The following is a 7,223-nucleotide window of genomic DNA, read 5'->3' on the forward strand; positions in this document are numbered from 1 at the left end:
GTTTTTTTTTTTTTAATCCAAACTTTCTCCCTTTCTTAGCTTACTGTTTCAAGGTTTTATATTAAGCAAGAGAACTCTGGCCTTGGTCCATGCATTGTGAAATAACACTGACTTTCTCTAATACTCCATCTGCTTTTCTTACTCCAGCATCTTCACGACAGCCCAGCGTGTAACATAGCTGTATTGAAAATGTCAGTGTGCACAACAGAAATGGAAAGTGCATAATTATTGATTTTCAAACACTGTAACAGCCAAATGTGCTTCTGTGGTTACACTGAAGCACTTGAAAATACAGTAATGCCACACAACAGATTACTGATAAAAGCTTGTATCATTTAGATAAGCTTTAGAGACAAGCCCTTTTTTTTCTCAAAGCAGCCATTAGAAATATGGTTCTTTTAGAGATAAAGCACCTAGGGTTTCAGCAACTGGACAAAATCTCTTCAAGCTCCAGGGTCTCTTTTCAACCCACAGTAATATCTGTCATTAAAAATCAAGTCAAATAGTTTTATGAGTTACTGGGGAAGCTAGGATTCTGTCTTTCCCCCTCTGTATCTCCAAATATGTAAGAAAAACAAATGATGTTTAATTGGTGCTGGAGAACATTTCTGTGCTGACTGCTTAGTAGCGTAACATAGATATTGATGGAAATTAAACTAGAAGCTAGTTTCTGCTGCTCTGTCTGGCTGTACCATATAAACCTTTAGTACATGTTCACTGTATTATAATACCCAACTGGTGTGATATACCTGGCTAGTCCAAAGGTCATGGTGACAATAAAAAGATCATCAGATGATGCTAATTTTGAAATTTATATTTTCAGAATATCAATACAGTATCTTTTCTTTCTCATGAGGAAATGATAATTTCTCGTGGGATAGTTAATATTCAAATTTATCCCACACACTTCTTTTTAATCGCTTATTGATCATAGTTTACTTTCAAGTGCTTTCTTAGTAGTGCTATTTAAGTTTTCTTGCTTGACTGTGATAGATCACACAAGATGCTTTCATTTTTCATAATTTCTCCCTATTCCCTGAATAAGAGAAAACTCAGCTGCTTCCATTAACTATATAAAATATTTATTTCAGCAACTACATACACAAACAACTTCAGAGGTCTCTGTGAAGAAGTAAACCCATAAATTAGTCACTTGAAAGTAAGCCAAAATAAGATGATACATGATTGCCCTGGCTGTAGTTGAGACTGTCAGAAAATGTTAATTTATGACCTTTTCATCATAACACTAGAAGGTCTCCTGATCTTAAGTATACATCCATGATATTTGTTATATACCAGTATTCCCATCCATTCGTCTTCACATTTTATACCTGGGCAGTGAAGACAGACAGATTTGTGCAGAAGGGACTCGCTGAAGGTCACTAAGGATAAATATGGGAAAGTCAGGAAAAGTCCTAACCCTAAATCTGGTTGCAAACCATTGAGCTGTTCTTCTTTCTCTCGAGAGATGAGTGGTGATCTCTTAAGATGAGTGGTGCCTAAAAAAGTGGATTTTCTCTAGAAAAACTTCACAAAATCTAGTCTTGTTTTCTTTTTTAAGATTATCAATAGCATAAATGTTTTATGTGGATCAATTTTACAAACTGATTATAAACACAGTAATAGAAAGACCTACAAATAATTTTCACAACTGGCAAGTTCCATTAAACCTTGTTTAATACCATAAACATTTATATTATTTAATATTGGTACAAATGCAGAAAGATAGGAAAGAATGATTTATGTGGTCTGGTGGTCATCTAGTAGTTGATAGGGAAACAGTGGTTAACACTGTGTTTAGGTTAGGAAAGGATAGGATAAGGTAGGATATTTCAGTTGGAAGGGGCCTACAACTATCATCCAGTCCAACTGCCTGACCAATTCAGGGCTGACCAAAAGTGAAAGCGTGTTGTTAAGGACATTGTCCAAATGCCTCTTAAGCACTGATAGGCTTGGGGCATCGACCACCTCTCTAGGAAGCCTGTTCCAGTATTTGGCCACCCTCTCAGTAAAGAAATGCTTCCTAAAGTCCAGCCTAAACCTACCCTGATGCAGCTTTGAACCATTCCCATGCATCCTATCCCTGGATCGCAGGGAGAAGAGCTCAGCACCTCCCTCTCCACATCCCCTCCTCAGGAAGCTGTAGAGAGCAATGAGGTTGCCCCTCAGCCACCTTTTCTCCAAACTAGACAAGCCCAAAGTCCTCAGCCGCTCCTCAGAGGACATGCCTTCCAGCCCTCTCACCAGCTTGGTTGCGCTCCTCTGGACACATTCAAGTACCTTAATATCCTTCTTAAATTGTGGGGCCCAGAACTGCACACAGTACCCAAGGTGAGGCCACACCAACGCTGAATACAGTGGGATAATCCCCTCTTATGATTGCCTGGTCATGCTGTGGTTGATGTCCCACAGGATGGGGTTTGCCCTCTTGGCTGCCAGGGCACAACTCGTGTTGACCCTGTTGCCGACCAGCACACCCAGAGCCCTTTCTGCGGGGCTGCTCTCCAGCCACTCCTCTCCCAATTTATACTTGTGCCCAGCATTACTCCATCCCAGGTGCAGAATCCAGCATTTGGACTTGTTAAATTTCATCCCATTAGTCATTGCCCAATGCTCCAATCTATCTAGATCCCTCTGCAAGGCAACTTGGCCCTCAAGAGAGTCAACAGCACCTCCCAGTTTGGTATCATCAGCAAACTTGCTAATGGTGCATTCAACTCCTGCATCCAGATCATTGATAAATATATTGAACAGAACTGGCCCTAGAATTGAACCCTGAGGAACACCACTGGTGACCAGTCACCAGCCAGATGTAGCCCCATTCACTAGAACCCTTTGAGCTCTGCCTTTCAGCTGGTTCTTCACCCAGCACACAGTGAACCCAGTCACCCCACAGCTGGACAACTTGTCCAGAAGATTGCTGTGAGGGACACTATCAAAAGCCTTACTAAAATCCAGAAAAACTACATCCACCACCTTCTCTTCATCCACTGGGTGAGTGACCTTATCATAGAAGGATATCAAATTAGTTAAACAGGACTTTCCCTTTGTGAACCCATGTTGACTGTGCTGTGTTGACCTCCTCCTTCCTAAATAAAGCAGTAATTTTCTGAGAGATGTCTCAATCCAGTACTCTACAGTACTTTTGTAAACACTTTTCAAGATACATGCCAGAACAATGTATACTTATTCTACTGTTCACTTGATAAACAGCTATGAAAAACATATGACCAGTCCTAAGCTTTGTCTCCAGTAGAGTGGGAGCTATCAGAGTTTAACTAAAACTGGTGACTTTTTCCTACTGAAATCTCCACGCTTTTATTCCCCAAGTCCTACTGTCTCTGTGACTTCCATGATTAAATCTTACCACAACTGAAGGGCTATCTCAGAGTAACCTCAGTCTATTTTCCTCACCTTAAGGGGAAAAAATCCTCCAATACTAAATAAAAAATATGCCAGTAAGCAATTATTTCTCAGAAACTATGAAGATTCTTGGATGCCTTTTACCATTACAGACCTTTTATCACATGACTTCAGGAAGAAGGCAAGCAATTTTATTCTACTGAAATCAAAAAGGTATATTCATATTGTACAATCTAAATCAAATCAAAATGATCTAAAAATCAAACACTAATTTCAAGGGATAGTCTCAATATGTTCAACAAATATAACTATGTTAGACTGCTTTAATCATGAATAGAATATTTTCCAGGCAATGCCATTTCAGGAGCCAATTGATTGTAATTAGAAAAGGGCCATGAATGACTGCTTATACTAAGATTGGATTCTTAAGGTTATTAACATTTGAAAGGAAGAAAATGCAGATAAGAAAAGGACAAACAAAACCATGCTACTTATCATTTAAGCTTTGGGTTTTTTCTTTGTAAGACAGTCTAAAATGAAGAAGTATTAGCATACCATCAATCAGTGAACACATCAGAAGATAAAAGTGGATTTGCTAATCTCATTAACTCAACAAAATGCTATGGTACATGTACAATAGACTATATTTCTGTTAATAAATGAATGCTTTTCTTCCAGTCAGATAATCAATAAAAATACAAATGGATTCAACAGCCAGTGTTCTACATAGCTTCTCATTAAACATGGCACTACTTTATTGGTATCCACAAACAGAATTGAAGAGGCACAGCTTTGATAATTTTGAAACGGCAGCATATTTCTGAAGGGCACTGCAGTTGTTCCCTAATGTCCTGTTGGCATTGATTAGAGTTCAGTGAAATCATTGGAGTCTCTCTCAAAAAAAGAAAAACTTGTGTGGAGTAGTTAGTGCCATGGTAATTCTCTAAGAAAATAAATCGAAATAAGGAAGAATCTCAAACTTTAAGGTGTCTACCCTTAAAAGAATAAACAAAGAAACACAGTATCTTTAATGTCTTTTGAGGTATCTTAGACATGTATTTTGAAATATCCACTTTTAAAAACAACAACAAAAAAATTGATCCCAAAAGCATTTTGACATAAGACTATAAATTTATGTGATTAATCACATTTTGTTCTTTCCTTGCTGTATGCTAATTCTGCACCTTATTTTGCTCTTATTATGTATTGTCAGATATGTTCTTAAAAATCATATTGAGTAGAATAGGAAGTTTAAAAGCTTTTACTACATTTAATGGAACAATGATTTGTTTTCCAACTTAAATGCCTTATGAAATCTTACATGTAATTAGGTATAAAAAATCATGGATCAAATTCTCTTTTTGCAGTGTTGTGGTGGGTTAACAATGGCTGGCTGCCAGGTGCCCACCAAGCCACTGTCACTCCCCCTCCTCTACAGGAGAGGGGCAGAAAATAAGATGAAAGAACTCGAGGATGAAGATAAGGACAGGGTGATTGCTTTCCAATTACTCTCATGGGCAAAACAGATTCAATTTGGGGAAGTTTAATTTATTGCCAATTAATAACAAAGTAGGATAGTGAGAAATAAAAAAAACAAAACTAAAAATGCCTTTCCCTCCCCCTTCTTCCCAGTTTCAACTTCAGCCCTTCGCTCCTGACTCTTCTACCTCCTCCCTTTGAGAGGCACAGGGGGATGGGGAATGGGGCTTGTGGTCAGTCAGTCCATAACAGCTCCTCCCTGCGCTCCGTCCTCCTCACACTATCCCCCAGCTGCAGCCTGGGGTCCCTCTCACAAGATACAGTCCTTCATGAACTGCTCCAGCATGGGTCCTTCCCATGGGTCACGGTCTTTCAGGCACAGATTGCTCCAGCGTGGATTTCCTACGGGCCACGGCTACTGCCAGAAAACCTGCTCCTAGCTGGGCTCCTCTCCACAGGCCGCAGCTCCTGCAAAGAGCTTGCTCCCGTGTGTGCTCTCCACAGGCTGCAACTTCCTTCAGGCATGTCCACCTGCTCCAGCGTGGGGTCCTCCCTGGGCTGCAGGTGGATATCTGCTCCACCGTGGACCTCCCTGGGCTGCAGGGGGACAGCCTGCCTCACCATGGTCTTCACCACGGGCTGCAGGGGAACCTCTGCTCCGGCGCCTGGAGCATCTCCTCCCCTCCTTCTTCACTGACCTGAGGGTCTGCAGGGCTGTCCCTCTCACATTTTTCTCACTGCTCTCTCTTACACAGCTGCTGTGCAGCACTTTTACCCTTTCTTAAATACGTTATCAGAGAGGAGTCACCAGCTTCACTGACAGGCTCAGCTTTGGCCCACGGTGGGTCCACTTAGGAGCTGCCTGGAACTGGCTCGGTCTGACATGGGGGCAACTTATGGTGTCTTCTCACAGAGGCCACACCTGCAGCCCCTTCACTGTTACTAAAACCTTGCCACATAAATCCAATACAAGTATCTTTATTGCAATACTAATACTTTTCTTTCTGGAGTAATTTGAACAGTGGATAAAACATAAGTTCGAGTCAACTTACCCCGTTGTCTTAATTAAACAGATTTACGCTACCATTATTCTATTGTTGTCATCTCTTGTAAACTATTGTATCAATTCTTTTGGGGCTACATGAATTATCCAATACAACCCTGGCTGTGCTGCAGTATAATGAACAGTTCCCAAGTGCTCAAAATTGATATACTTCTCTGTGGTTGATAAGAGCTGTTTCCAATACTGCATTCATTACACTAATTAGCAATGGAAAGTTAAGAATACAAGAATGACACAACTTGATCAACAACCATAGAAAAAACTTACCTAGTTTATTGCTAGTAAATTACAATTGTTTCAGAAAAACCCCATACTGCTGGTTTCTGTTCTGTTAATAAAAATACAGCCACTTTGTATAACTTATGAGTTACCATGTATAAGTTGAAGGAAAGGTTATATTATGTGATGGGTTCCTTTTTCTAGATCTTCAGACTTGTCTAGCAGTTTCATTCAACCCTGGCATAGGCATGCTAGATAAAATCTTATGTTTTTCTCTGCACGTACATAACTACATATATTCTCTAATGAGAGATATGTCTAATGCTTAAGAAATATGTATTTTATTCAAGGTGGAATAGATCCAGAAAGAACAGTTACCTTTATCCTGGTAAGTATTGCTCAGTAGATGTGAGATAAAGGCACTCCACTAGAAAGCAGAAAAAAAAATTGGAGAGAGCTAGAAACAGTTTTCTTCTTGTGTTTTTGTTGTTGTTGGTTGTTTGTTTGTCTTGCATCCTGGTTGACAACTTTAACTGCTGAGATTTGAAATAAAAGTAACTACATGTGATTTATGAACCTTACCTTTCATTTGTTTTTCTTTCTTTCAAGTGTCTCAAACTGCTGAGCTTTAAGATGAACAGAAAATATGTTCAATAACAATATGATTAGATTTTCTTCAATTTTTCTTTCTGGTAAGGGAAAATTACTTTTTTCTTTTTTTTCACTTTGAAGTACTTTTTCCCCAGTTTTGCTGCCAAACTGAAAAAACAATTATCGCAATCCTTTTTTAATACTGCATGGAACAGCATAGGCTTCTGGATAGTTAAAGAAATCTATCCAAAATTACCATATAAGCATCTCAAAGATTAAGTTACATAGCACCTGGTTATCAAATACAGCCAAAACAAAACAGCAGCAGCAACAAAACATTAAAGGGTTGGGGTTTTTTTCATATGTATTCTCTTTTAGGGTGTTAAGCAACTTTATGTATTTTATTTTTAATAAGCACTGTAATTGTGAACTCTGTTCTTCTTGCTCCTCTTCATCACTTTCTGCCTTTGATCTTTTTCTCAGCTCGTTACCATGTAAATAGAGAAGT

The sequence above is a fragment of the Aquila chrysaetos genome, chromosome 4 (genome assembly GCF_900496995.4).
Source record: "Aquila chrysaetos chrysaetos chromosome 4, bAquChr1.4, whole genome shotgun sequence".
Taxonomy (NCBI): Eukaryota; Metazoa; Chordata; class Aves; order Accipitriformes; family Accipitridae; genus Aquila; species Aquila chrysaetos.